Raw genomic sequence first — 15,428 nt, forward strand, 5'->3', positions numbered from 1 at the left:
ATATGTGGTAAATATATTGGAAAGATTCAGTATGATGGACTGCAAGCCTGTGACTACGTCGAGGATCTTAACTTTTATAATTTATATGGTAGTGATGTCGAACCAGACTTGGGAAATGCCTCTGAGTTTCAAAAACTCATTCGCATTGATGTTCTTGGTGAACCTCCGTCCGAACATATGTTTTGCAGTTAGCATTGTGAGCTCATATTTGGTTGAGCCTCACTGGATTGATGCCAAGAATCTTCTTAGATGTCTTTAGGACACAATCTCTCATGGATTAAGATACGCTGCCGGAGATCTGAGACTACTTGGATATACTGATGTTGATTGGGTAGGCAGTGTGGTGGACCGTAAGAGCACTTCCGGGTACTGTTTCACCTTGGGATCTTCTTCGATATCCTGGATGAGCAGGAAGCAGAAGTCGGTAGCATTGAGAACCGCCGAAGCAGGATATATTGTTGCTAGCATAACCTCGTGTGAGGTAGTCTGGTTGCGAAAGCTCTTCAGTGAGCTGTTTCGATTTACATTGGATACCACTGTGATTCTCTGTAACAACCAGAGGTGGGATTCGATTATTGAGGAATCCTGTATTCGTCAATTGCTCTAGCATATAGACATCATCTGGGATATGGTAAGTTGATGAGCAAGGAAGCTCCATCACATTAAGATGATGTACAGGTTGATACACCTTGTCAAAGCCCCGGGGAAAGATCTAATCTGTGATTTTCCAAAACGACTTGGAGTCGGTAAGAAACCTTTGTACAAGGGTCCTGCATGTTGCATACATTGAGCTCTGGGAGCTCTGAGGGCTTGCGGTTCCTACTGGATCAACATATGACCACAGGGTGACTCACCCTACCTTGGTGGTGCACACTGGAAGAAGACTATTCGCTCTCTTGTGGGACAGGATGATTCGCTCTCCTGTGTAGCAGGATGATTAGTTCTCCTGTGAGGCCTGGATTGATGTGTTCTCCATGGTAGCCTGGATTGATGTGTTCTCCACAGCAATTGTAGCAGGATTGATGTGTTCTTCTATGAGGCCTGGATTGATGTGTTCTCCATGGCAATTGTAGCAGGATTGATGTGTTCTCGTGTGAGGACAAGATTGATTAGTTCTCCTGTCGAGGCATCCTACCCATGCAGTCTGGGACTCATGGGAAGTACCTCTCATCTGATAAATGAGCAGGGAAATGAAGTTAGGGACCACAGTAGTACCGATGGACGCATCGTTGTAACTATCGTACTCCCTACGCTAGGATGACCTCCATTGATCTGGGATCAATGATACTGGTCTGGGACCAGTGGTAGGAGTTGTACCATACTATGACGCTGACTTCGAGTCAGTTGAGACTGGTCTGGGATCAGTGGTACATACTCTGAGACTGACTATGAGTCAGTGGAGGATGATATTGGTCTAGGACAATTGGAGTTGTACTCACTATGACGTTGACTTTGGGTTGGTTCAGACTGGTCTGGGACCAGTGGTACATACTCTGAGACTGACTTTGAGTCAGTATGATACATCCTCGATCATTTCTTCTTCTTCATAATTCGGACAAAAGCAGAGTAGAACAGAACAATGCAAGAGCAGAGCAGAACAGAACAAAAAAGTACAGATCAGTGCAGGGCAGAACAAGACAAAGCAGAACAGGAAAAATAGAGCAGAGCAGGGCAAGGGTCAGGCTGTACAGGGCAGTGCATTTGATGGATGAATAGTAACGACCGATAGACAGATTGCAAATGAAGTTCTCCATGGTTGAGAGGGAGTGTTAAAATTGGAAACCAACGCAAAACTTCATGTGGGTCATCTTATTCATGGCTGATAATATTTTTATTAGATTCCTCTCATCGAGAGGTGTAGGATTGATATAAAGATCATCCAATTCCGATAAGTATTCATGGAGATATGAATTTATTTTGATTATGGAATTATTATCAAGCCGACCTACAACTCATGTAGGCTCAGAAGCCCAACAGTCGCATCTATTCACCCACCAACATTGTGCATAAATATAAGAGGACATTTCCTCATTTGGACTAACTCATCTCATCACATCTCTGTCTCTCTACTGCGGAGATATGAGTCTCTTCTCTACTGCGCTGAAATGGGTCTCTCTCTCTCTCTCACATGTGAAGCCGGAAGCTGTTGAATTTGAAGCTGCAACTGCAGAAGTAAAGATTGACTTGTGTGGCCTAGAAGATCTCCTCATCTGAACTGCGCTGTAGGTTCATCTGAACCTCCTTTGAAAGCCACAACTTTTGGTGGTGGAATGAAGTCAATCCGACGAACGGTTTACAAGATATCGACTGCCCTAGTTTGAAGCTGGAAACTGCTGAAACTGAAGCTGCAACTGCAGAAGTAAAGATTGACTTGCGTGGCCTAGAATATCTCCTCATCTGAACTGCGTTGTAGGTTCATCTGAACCTCCTCTGGAAGCCGAAACTTTTGGTGGTGGAATGAAGTCAATCCGACAGTCGGTTTGTGAGATATCGTCTGCCCTAGTTTGATAATGAAGTCGCTAATGTTGATGCTGCTGATCTAGGGTTTGCTACTGCTGATATGAATCAGATTTATTGTACTATTTCTCTCTGCTAAATTATTGAAGATAAAAGAAGATTTGATCAAAGGGTTTCCCCACACATTGTGGGGTTTGTCCCTGGCTAGCCGCCACATCTTGTGTCTCTTGTCTTGGCTTGTTTTCTGTCGATCGTTTAATGTTCTATCTGCACTTTACTTTGTGTACATGTGATTGCTAATCGGTGGAATATAATAAGAAAAAGAAGTAAACTGTTATAAGCATAGAACATACCATAACTTAACAAATTTCCTAGGTAGGCTCAGGAGGTACGTTACATCAGATACCATCGCCGTAAACTCCAAAAATTTAATCCTATGAAACAACTCATCGAATTGAGTTCATAAACTAAGGAGTGAAGCGATGAAGTCCAAATCAAGGAATCAAGGGTTTGCACAACCGAAAGTTAGAGAACCCATATGTGGGCATGCGACGAGAAAATGAGACCATAAAGGAGAACCAAGAGTGGTTAGTTACCAAAAATCGAATTCATTTGTCATCTACCATCGATGTACAACCCTAATCCTATGCATAGTCACTGTGTGGGCATGCCAAGGATTTCTTAAGTTCACCACTTGACATTATAACTAGAGCACAACACAAGTTTTGGATTGTTCTTACCATATGGTATGGAAACATAAGTTTAACTCCGTAATGACATTGATGATAAATTAAACAATAAGCTTTACATTGAAAATAATGTGAAAGGCACAAAATATTTCAATATGTGAATAATACCACATGGACCTCGATTTTTAAACTTATGTATAATAACACTACCGAAGTTAAAACAATTATGCAACTAGTCTTATAGTCATGGTAGTGTGATCATGCTATGGAATTTGAGTACATGGGTTATATAAATCAAATGGTATTGTATAAGTAATACCAAGGTTATTTTTTATAAGGAGTTTGGTTAAACACTAAAAGGGTTAGGTCATGAACATGCATATAATGATTGATGCATATGAATAATACCCTTCTCTCGAGAAGAATAATAAAATCCTAGGAGAGACTATATATATATATATATATATATATATATATATATATATATATATATATATATATATATAGATATATATGTATATGTATATGTATATGTATATGTATATGTATATGTATATGTATATGTATATGTATACATATACATATACTACATATGCATATGCATATGCATATATATGCATATGCATAATGCATATGCATATGCATATGCATATTATGCATATGCATATACATATACATATACATCTACATCTACATCTACATATACATATACATATACATATACATATACATATACATATACATATACATATACATATATATATATATATATATCAAGAGAGAGAGAGGGCGGGGGGTGGGGGGTTAAATAAAACAAAATTGTAGAAATGACAAAAATGTTCAATCTATTTGTGATTGTTCTTTAAAAAAAATCATTTCCTACAATTCTAAATATTTTCTGAGTAAATTTCCATGAGGGGGATGTAACAAGTGGTATCACAACATGGTTTCAAAGCTGAGGCTTTAGGCTAAACATAACTTTTTAGTTCAGCTTATAAAATTTTTCCTTCTGTTGCACAATAATATAAGAAAGGTATCATGGAAGAACCTACTGAAGGCACCCACATTGATGAGAACGAAATATATGTACATTTGTGCCAGTGTGCACAAATTCCCACCAAAAAACTATTGAACATGATGAGGGAACTGAAAAATGATAAGAAAAACTTCATGCTTATCAAGAAATATGACTTAAAGCTAGTGTAGAATAAGAGAAAAAAATTAAAAACTTAACATATAGACCCAATTCTACTTCTCTAGAAGTTTCGAAAGGACGAGAGGATAATGGAGAAGCTTCTAAGCCCAAAAAGTGTTGGAAGAAGTTGAAAGTCAAGGAAATAAGGTTGATTAAGAGGAACATAGTTCGTTTAAGATTCAAAATAGACCATAGAAGAAATTTAAAGTAGAGCTCAATGGAGATTTTTGGAAAATCATACCCCCAACATATGATGGGGAATTCGAGGAAGTGATGGAAGCATGGTTGTTGAACATAAACCAATATTTCCATAATAATATACAAATGAATTAAAAGCTAAGCTGACCACATATCAATCTAGGGAAAAGAATATTTGTAATGGGAAAAAGTCTAAAAATTCAACAAATTGGAAGGAAGTCAATTGGGAAGAGTTTTAGCATTTTTTTTTGAAGAAAAATACCTTAGAAAACAATATTTTTATGGTTGGGAGAAAGAGTTTCATTATTTAAAATTAGGAAAATGTCCATGGATGAATTGATAACAAAATTTACACATTTGGTACATTATGTGCATTACATAAAGGAAGAAAAAGCAAAATTCCAACAATTCATAAGCTTCCTACCCCACTCCTTCAAATAATGTATTGATTATGATAACACCAATACTATGGAAGAGTTTATTCATAATGTAAGGATTTGTTATCAGAAAGCTAAACATAAGAATGAAAAATCTAAAACATGGTTAAAGAAAGAGAAAGAGTGGGTCATACAAAATAATAAAGGGGGGGAAGTGGAAAATCTACGTATAATGGAAAGGGAGGACAAAAACACAATTATACTAAGAATAATGGCCAAACCCAAAGGTCACAAGTGTAGACCCAGATAGGGTCCAAATAGACTTAACTTAATAAGGGATCTAATGGGAAGGAAGGGATCCATTAAAATGCTATTGTTGCGGTAAACTCCACCTCATACAAAACTATCCCTAGAATACAAAAACAATTCAACACCCGCAAAATGTTCAAGAAGCCTCTACAGTTAATGACATACTGAGGAACATTTTGTTCATTAGTTCAACACTGGAGGAACAAAAAGTGGAGCTCCATTCCACTATGGTGGAGGTAGAAGGTAGGATTTTTGGGAAAACTATTTCGATATTAATTGATCCTCGTGTCAGTTTGAGCTATGCTAGTCCTAAAGTCATAGAAAATTACATGCTAGTGTCTGGAAAATATAAAAATCCCTAGTCGGTACAAGTAGCCACAGGAGAAAAAAGAAGATTTACTAACTAAATTAAATCCTATGTAGTTATGATGGATAGAAAACAAAAGGAAATTAATCTAAAAGTATTTCCGTTGGGTTCCTACAACTTTTTGATAGGGATGGACTCACTGAAAGGTTATAAAGCCCTTATTAACTGTTTAGAGAAAAAAATCACTTATGTAATATACTACAGAGAAAAACAAATTATAAAGGGTATATTTAGACTAGGTTCCATTCAACAAATATCAACATTACAGTTAAGGAAATATTCCAAAAAGAGGTATCAAATTTCCGCCATTATGGTAGAAAATCAATCCTTGGGTAAAACAAAGAACATTTTAGAAAGGTTAGAAGTGATAAGATACTTTTAGGATGTGTTTTTGAAAGAGATTCTGAGAATGCCACCTAAGAGGGGGATAGATTTATCCATATAATTGATAGTCATAGTTACATTGCTATTCAATGTCCTTACTGAATGACAGTACCAGAACCCATGGAATTAAAAATTCAACTACAAGGGTTGTTAAGTAAGGGATGTATTAGGCTGAGTGTATCTCTATGGGATGCACTAGCGCTTTTTGTTAAAATGAAGGATTGAAATTTTTTGATTATGTATTGATTACCAATAGTAAAACAAACTAACAATCAAGAATAAATACCCTCTACCCTAGATTGATGATCTCTTTTACCAAGTTAAATGGGTAGCACTTTTCTCCAAAATATATTTGTGGTCTGGATACCACCAATTAAGATTCAAAGAAGAAATTATACCAAAGATAGTGTTTAGGACCCATTATGGAGACTATGAGTTCATAGTGTAACCATTTTTCCTCACAAATGTGCCTTCTAATTCAATGTGTCTAATGAACAACTTGTTTAGAATTTTTTTCAAAAAATTTTTGTTATTTTTTACTAAAAATATATTGGTATACTCAAAAGCAATGGAAGAACACAAATATCATCTACAAATAGTACTATGAACTTTGTGAGAAAACCAAAAATATGTGAAATTCAACAAATGTGAGTTCCAAAATCAGAAACAATATTAAGACCATGTAATTTCAAAAGATGGGATAGCAATAGATCTTAAGAAAGTGAAGGAAATATTACAATGATCGGTGTCAATGGTCATGGCTGATATAATATTATATAAGGGGATAACTAGTTATTACCACAGGTTCATTGAGGGATTTCCCAAGTTGGTGTACCTAATTACTCCCTTACATAACAAAGGGTTAAAATTTTTGTGGACAAAACAATGGCAAGAAAGTTTTGAAAGGCTGAAATAGTTGCTAGCTATTTCTTTGGTATTTAAAATAGTAGATCTAGAAAAGGATATTAATGTGTGTATAGATGCAAGTTTGGAAGGCTTAGGAGGTGTGCTCATGTAGGAGGGGTCATGCGGTGGCTTACAAGTCACGAAAATGAAAAGAGCATGAAAATAATTATGTAGTGTATGGCATGGAGTTAGTAGCAGTGATCCACACTCTGAAGATGTGGAGACACTACCTGATTGGAAGAATATTCCTTTTATTACAGATCATATATGTCTGGAGTATTTCTTCAGCCAACCTGAATTGAACACTAAGAAAGCCAGGTGGATGACCTTCCTAAGTGAATTTGATTTTGACATTAGATACATCAAGAGCAAGGAAAAAAAGATTAGTGGATTCCTTAAAATAGACACCAAAACAAATTTATGAATATTATATTAATCAAAGCGAAACAATTATGCTGGAAAAGTTTAAAGAAGTAGTTTTAACAAATAAAAAAATATGAGCATATATGTACAAAATTGGAGACTAAATTTTATTTAGAGAAATGGATTGATTATCCTGTCAAGAAAAGTGGGTTTCTAATGAATAAAAACAAACTTTATAGACTAGATAATATTGAAATTCAACAATTAATTATAGATGAACAACACAAGAAACCCTTTGTAGGGCATCTAGGATACTAGGAAATGATAACAACTCTAAAAAAATAATTATTTTGGCCTGGAATGAAGAAGGGAGTGGTTGAATATTTGATGAGATTTCTTGAGTGTCAACAAGTGAAAACAAAAAACCAACATCCAACTGGTGTGTGAAATCCTTTACCCGTTCTAGAATGGAAACGGTAGGTGATATCCCTAGACTTTATTACATGGTTGCCTCGAACATAGAGACAACATGATGCTATCATGGTACTAATTGAGAAACAAACTAAAGTTGTTAATTTTATTACTATATAGTCTACACACAAGGCTGCATAAGTATCTTATGTCTTCCTGAGAGAAATATTTAAGTTTCCTCGCATACTTGAAAGCGATCATTTTAGATAGGGACCCAAAATTCGCTTTGAATTTTTGGAAATCCATATTTACAGGAATGCGAAGTCAAATAAAATTTTATACTGCATATCATCCACAGATGGGTGGGAAAACTAAAAGAGTTAATCAAATTTTGGAAGACATGTTGTAAATGTAATTAATGAGCCAACCATCTAAATGGGAGGATTACAAACATTTGGTGGAGTTTGTGTATAACAATCGTTATCAATCTTTAAAAATGAGTCATTTTGATGCATTATATGGGAGAAGATGTCATGTATCCCTAAGTTAGAGTTGAATAGAAGATCGATTGGTGTTAGGACTAGACCTATTACAGGAAATGGAGAAAATGGTAAAATAAATCACGCAAAATCTAAAAGATGCTTAGGACATATAAGAAAGCTATGCAAACATGAAAATAACTCCTAGTTAATTTCAAGTAGGAGAACTTGTGTATTTAAAATTTCAACCTATGAAAAGTTCTCTGAAGTTGGGAAATTGTCCTAAGTAGGCTCCTTGATATTGTGGGCCATTTGAAATACTGGCTAGAGTGGGAACGATAGCATATCAATTAGCTTTACCAACTCATCTTAAGATACATAATGTATTTCATGTATATTGGTTATAGAAATATATATCTAATCCTAATCATGTAATTAATTTGAATGTTGTAGATGTTGAACTTAAAGGAGAATTCGAGGTTGAATCTGTAAAGATTTTGGATTGAAGGGAAACTACTCTGTGAATAAAAAAGATTGCTCAATTCAAAGTCAAATCGGAGAAATTTGGGCCTAAATAGGCCACTTGGGAATTGGAAAAATACAAGAGACAAGCTTTCCCAAAACTAACTCCTAATTGTTAGGGAAATAGTTTGAAACAATTATACCCAAAGAGGAGGGTCGGAAAGAAGAAAAAAAACAAAAAAAGTCTATTTGAATTATTGAGAAGAATAAGAAAAGGGAGAGACTAGAAAAATGTCATTGCTGAAGATAAATGCCATGGATCTGGATTTTCTTAGGAATCCTTCGGGAGAGAAAGACAAGATTCTTTATTAAAAAAAAAAAAATAGTGGGAGAGAAAGATTGGTTGGAATGTGAGGACACCGCTTAGAGGTTTAAAAGAATCTAGTTTCTTGAATAGAAAGTGAGAAATTCCTTATATTGTTTCTTTCTCAAGGAAGAGGATAGATTGGGGGTAGCTTGTTTAGGAGAGAAAGAAACCAGCTTAGGTTTGGGAGGACCAAGATATCTCTCCTCACATTTCCTAGAGAAATATTTGATAATAATCTGGTAAATTTAGTTATTGTTGCCTATTCCATACATAAAGATATCAAAGGATAGGATTATGGAACAATAAATTGACTATTGATCATGAATTTATATAGAGTTATAAACCAACCTGTAACATGGGAGACTACTTCTGTAAGCTTGTGAATGTTTTGTACAAGTGATAATTCTATGTGTAAAGTGATAAATAAGTTGGAGGGGATTTTGGAAGACAAATATGTAGAGGTAAGGGTAGTTATTTAAAAAAAGGAAAGGAAACACTCTAAGGATGAGAAGGGATGTGTGACTACTATGTTTATGTTTTTATTGTTGTTATTATTGTAGTTTAAATGATAACCGTAAGAGAACATATTTAAGAAGAACCCAAAACGAATTAGTATGTGATGCATACTCGGAACCATGTATATGTCTATGTATACTAGATATAGTAATAATACTTATTGGTGAATTAGGTTAGTTACCATAGAGGGAAGGTGTAAAATATTACAACCTTCCCATATGGTTTGGTAATAATCCCAGGGTTCCATAAATTGGTGTAAGGAAGAAGAGGTAAGCCCTGTTACAAGTCCCATGGAATCTCCTCGACTAACTAGTAGTAGTTAAAAGAAAGAGATGTAACTATTTGCACATAGTTAAATCACTTCGTGGAAAATGAAAAGTTATTATGCATATAAAAAATAAGCTAACAAGAGAACATAGAAGGAATGTAAGGGAATACAATGAGGAAATTCATGAGTACTCTACTAAAATTACATAGACATGGAAATGGTAACTACGAAGTAAACTTTGTTGCATGTATGAGTAATACATATGTATAAAAACCATTTGTTGGTATTTTTTTGAAAATGAAATGAAATAACCACATGAGAATGGTACTCCTGTAGAAGTTGGGGTGGAAAATACTGATGCATTAACCTTATACTATGAAGAAAATTATACTAGTTTTTCCGTCTTTCAACAACATACAGATTTGTATAAAATATTGTTCACATAACTAAAAGGACTGATTCCAAATTTACAAGATATCAGTATAAAACCTAGGCCTAAAGGCCACATGAAATTTATATTGGTTGAACTAAGTTATTGGTCAAGTGACCATGCCCATAACCATCACAAATGATAATATTATTAAAATAAAAATAATATCGTTCCAGAACTTTCTCATCAAACTGCCAAGGGAGGAGGCTCGACTTGCAAGCTATAGAACTATAAAAGAGTTAACCCATTGAACTTAAGAAAAACCTAGGTAGGGTCTTGGCCTTGTGGTTGAGAGCCCTAGAAAATAACTATAGATATGTAAGATACTGGAAGCAAGGCAGTCAATAAAGTTGCTCAAAGAAATGCTATGATGCCATTCTGGTAATGACCAAGAAGGGATCCTTCGAGAGGATAATCAAAACCTGGAATTAAATTAAAGAAAAAAGAATTTATTAGTGAGTGGAACACCCTATATCATAAATACATATGTGGTACTCAAGGTTTAAAGTCAATTTGGAATCTATAATCTTTTTAGGGTTCACCTTGAAGGCTTAAAGTCAATTTGGAATCTATAATCATTTTAGGGTTCACCTTAAATAGTTTAGAGAATAATTATGTCATCCAAAACTTGCATCTTCGAAGGAAGGAATTGTTATACCTCGACTAAAAATAGATATTAATATGGAGATATAACAAAAATTGTGAGGTTCTAGGAATATAAAATTTTACTTGGTAGATACGACCTGGAGAGTCTTATCTGGAGGTTAAAACAAATTCCGCAACCATTTGAAAAAAATATGTGGCACTTATCCGAACCCAAAAACCCTGTATTCAAGGTTTTATTTGAAACATAGCAGATTCTTGTGAGCCAAACAATCATTATGGGAGTAACTACTTGAGAAAATTGAAATAAAATAAATCATATAAATTGGAAAAATTACCTAGGACGAGAATCATAATAAAACTGGAGGCATTATATCTGATACCATCAACATTAACTCTGAAATTTTAATCATCTACAACAACTCATCTAAGTGAGTTCATAAAATAAGGAGAAAAGCAATGAAGGCAAAGAATCGAGGGTTTGGCACAACCAAAAGTTGCGAAGCCCATTCGTGGGCATGAAATGAGAAAATAAGACCGAAGAGGCGGAATCGTGGCGGGTAGTTAGCCACAGAAGATTTTTTTTTCCTCCGTCGTCCGTTTACAACCCTAATCATGTGCACGATCTATATGTGGGCATACCAAGGGTTTTGTAAGTTCGCCACACGACATTATCATCAAATCTTAATACAAGTTATGGATTGGTCTGACCATATGGTATGGAAACATAACTTTAACCCTCATGATGACATTTATAATAAATCAAACAATGAGCTTTACACTGAAAATAATGTGCGAGCCATGAAATATTTCCGTATGCAAATAATACCACATGGTCCCCGGTGTTTAAAATTTTGTACGATAAGATTTTCGAAGTTAAAACAATTATGAAACTAGTATTATAGTCACAACGGTTAGATCATTCTATGGAATTTGAATACATGGGTTATATAAATCAAGTTGTGCTACAGCTTGATACCAAGGTTATCTTTTATAAGGAGTTTGTTTAAACGCTCAAAAGTGATAATAATGAAACCTTAGGAGAGGTTCTCTACATATATAAACCAGGGTTATTTTTTATAAGGAGTTTGTTTAAACGCTCAAAAGTGATATAATGAAACCTTAGGAGAGGTTCTCTATATATCTATAAACCAAGATTGTAGAGAATGAAAAGAAAGATTAGAGGAATATAAGTGAAATAGATCTTCACTTCATCGAAATTTTCCATGATGTTTATGATGAGAACAACAGTTCAATCTAGTTGTAATTATTTCTAGACTTGGTAAAGCTATATTCCTTGAAAACAAATCCCACTTCCTACAACTCCAATGTAAGGAACACAATGGGTGTGTCAAAGAATAGAACTGATCTTCTGGAATGGTGTGGACGATGGCGATCGTAGCAGGGAGGGTTTGGCAGCTGGCGCAAATCTGGATCTAGGGCCGTAGGGCCAAGGCATAGGGCCCATCAGCTATGGAAGGGAAGGAGGTAGCGGTCGTCCGTCCGCACCGGTAAAAGAGCGTCAGGAGGACGGCAGGTGGAGGTTTCGGACGCCATGCAAAAGACAACTGGAGGGCTCAGTAAACAGTAAAACTTGAAGGCAATTTACCACAGGGGAAAAGGGATCAGGAACAAACGGACAGCGCTTCCCCTGTTTTCGATAAGCCGACAAGCAACCTGTGACCAGCGAAAGTAACCATGGTTAATTCAGACGAGGGCATTGACTTAGACCCAGCTATGGAGGACATCCTCTCCGTTTGGGGGAAAGATCCAACTGCTCAGAACATAGAGCGTTATTTTGGAACGGTGGAAGCCCTAGTTTCTCCTCTGTTTTTTCCAGAAGCAAAAAGACCGACCCAAACCCTCACAAATTCGCCCAAGGAGTTGGAAGGAACGACAGTGGTGCAACAGGGGGGTAAGCACTTGCAACAGATTCAAAGGTTGAGCAAGGAAGACCCACATGCAGGTCTTCTCAATCCACATCTCGGCAGCAAGGGGAAACTCGGGTTTGCAGGTCCGATCCTCTCCGGCGGTTTAGAAGACATAGTCAATCTCGGGTCGAAGCTAGGGCAAAGCCCTGAAGGCGATGCGGGAAGGACTGCAACAGTCACAAGGGTTTCCATTGCAAAGAGCATAAATAGCCCAAAGGAAATCGGGTGGAAGGATCAGGGTCACGAAGACTTCCAGGATTCAAGGGGGGAAGACAATCGAGCAGATCAGGGTTTTCAGGTAATAAATCAATCTCTCCTTGAGTCCCTAAATTTTTCGTTAAACACTTCGAAAGAGGTCACTCCGGAGTCAAGATCCCTGCCCCTGTCCACCGAACCGGGATCCCAAAGAGGGCAGGAGGAGAATGAGGGATTAAGAGACACCGCTAGAGGAACAAAAAACACAGGGGGGCAAAGGAAAAAGCAGAGACTGATTAAATCCCAAGGGGTAGAAGGGAACCTGGTGCTGGGCATGGATGTGCAAATTGAAGAGGCACTGGAGGTCGCAGAATGCACCCTGGTCGGTAGAGCAAGGGGTAAGAAATTCTCATCCGATTTCATTCAATCCTGGGGGAAGCAGAACTGGCAAACTGATCTAATCAGAGAATTCAGGGTCTTGACTTTAGCAAAAGGTTGGTTCTCGGTGCATTTCGAAAACAAAGGGGCAGCAGAGTGGGTGCTGAAGAGGAATTGGACACTCGGAAACATCCCGGTGCTGTTCAAAAAATGGAGCCCTCTGTTCGATGCAGCCCATGAAAAAGCTGATGTTTTCCCGGTTTGGGTAAGAGCACCAGGGTTACCATCGTTCCTCTGGGTCGAGTCGGTCTTCAAGGCGATCGGGAATAGATTGGGCACTTACTTGGAGGCAGACATGTCTTTCCAGGAAACACACAACAGAGCAATGGCACGGATTCTTGTAAGCCTTAATCCAAGCGGAGGGCTAGCAGAGAAGATAAATCTCCAATATAAAGAATATGTCTTTGAACAAATCTTGGATTATGAATTTCTGCCTTTCCATTGCCATAGATGCCATGAGTATGGGCATTTGGCTAAGGAATGCCCTTTAGGCAGGCGGTGGAGGAGGTTCCAGAGAATGAGGGCGAGGCCGAAAAAAGAAAATAGGCACTTCTAATCTCGAAAAAACAAGGAGATCTCAGACGATCAGGAAGATGAAATAATGGATTTAGACCCATAGCAGGGGAGGCAATACCATAGAGCAGATCTTCAGGAATCTCCGAGGAAACTGGCAGAAGAAGGAACGGATCCCAGGACCGCAAAGGAGAACCCTGAAGATGCACCTCCAAGCTCAACCCCAAGGCCAGCCGAGGATCTAAAGGGTACGAGCCTGGATCCAAATCATTCTCCTTTTTTTAATATAGAAAATAAAGATGAATGGTTGGATGAATGTTTGCCCCATGATCCTCTCACTAAAATCTCCCTTTCTGGAAAAAATGTTAAAAATGAAAATTTGGACGAAGGTAATTTGGAAAATTGTATTGAAATCATTTTAGCCGCTATCCCCTCCCTAGATCTGAATTGTGATGGGTGCTGCCCTGAACCTTCCTCTCAGGCCCAACAACCTATATGCCCCTATAACCTCCGCTCTCTGGACAATAAACCTGTCCCTATGTCATCGATGGGGGGCATCGAACCATCCATCCCTCAGAGTCAGCCTAGGGAAAATGGGGTAGGAAATCCAATCTATCTATGGCCCAAGTCAAGGCAAAATTCGATGTGCCAGACAGGAAGAAACAATCTATCACAGGGGCACTTAGAGCAGTGCAAAACCCCGACTCTGCCCTAAAATTATCATAACCTAATGGAACTGTAGGGGTTTAGCCAGTAAACCTAAAAAACTGGCTCTTAGGGAGATAGTTATGAAATCCAAGGCAAATGTCCTCCTTCTTCAGGAGACCCTGGGGAACAGGGAGGAAATCGAAACAATGCTAAACGCTCTTCTTCCAGGGTGGAAATTTACAGCCTTGGACTCAAATGGCCACTCAGGAGGATTGGCTGTAGGATACAGAGAAGGGAGAATTAAGCTCAGGAACCAATGGGGAATGAAGCAGGTGATGGGACTAGAATGTCAGACTACAGAATTTGATTTTCCTCTAACTATCCTAAATATATATGGTCCTTGCCAGGGAAGGATACCATTCTGGAATGGGTTGATGGAGAACTCGCTTTTGAAGAATAATTATATGGTGTTGGGTGGTGATCTAAATTTCTCATTAGGAAGAGAGGAAGCTTGGGGTCCAGCTTCAAGAGAGGATCCGCAAACTGATTTTTTCCAGAATCTATTAGCCTCAAATAATCTGATAGAAGCCAACCTCATCAAGCTAAAGCCGACTTGGAGGAACAGAAGAGTAGGAGAAGCAAGGGTGGTGAAGGGACTAGACCGCTTCTTACTCAATGAGGACTTATCTGCTATGATTCCTTTATTCAGGCAATGGGTTGAAGAAGGGGGTCCATTGGATCACTTCCCTATCTTCCTTGAGCTCTCCAAAGTTCCGCCAAAACTACCTGCCCCTTTCAAATTCAATGTTTCCTGGCTACAAGAAGAATCTTTCAATAAACTATTCAAAGAAACTTGGTCACATCCTGACAGAGGCTCACAAGAGAATAAAGGATTCTTATTCATGGAAAATCTCAAAAGACT

This window comes from Pinus tabuliformis, chromosome 8 (genome assembly GCF_031772625.1).
Source record: "Pinus tabuliformis cultivar Carrire ecotype Pingquan chromosome 8, CPIR1, whole genome shotgun sequence".
NCBI lineage: Eukaryota > Viridiplantae > Streptophyta > Pinopsida > Pinales > Pinaceae > Pinus > Pinus tabuliformis.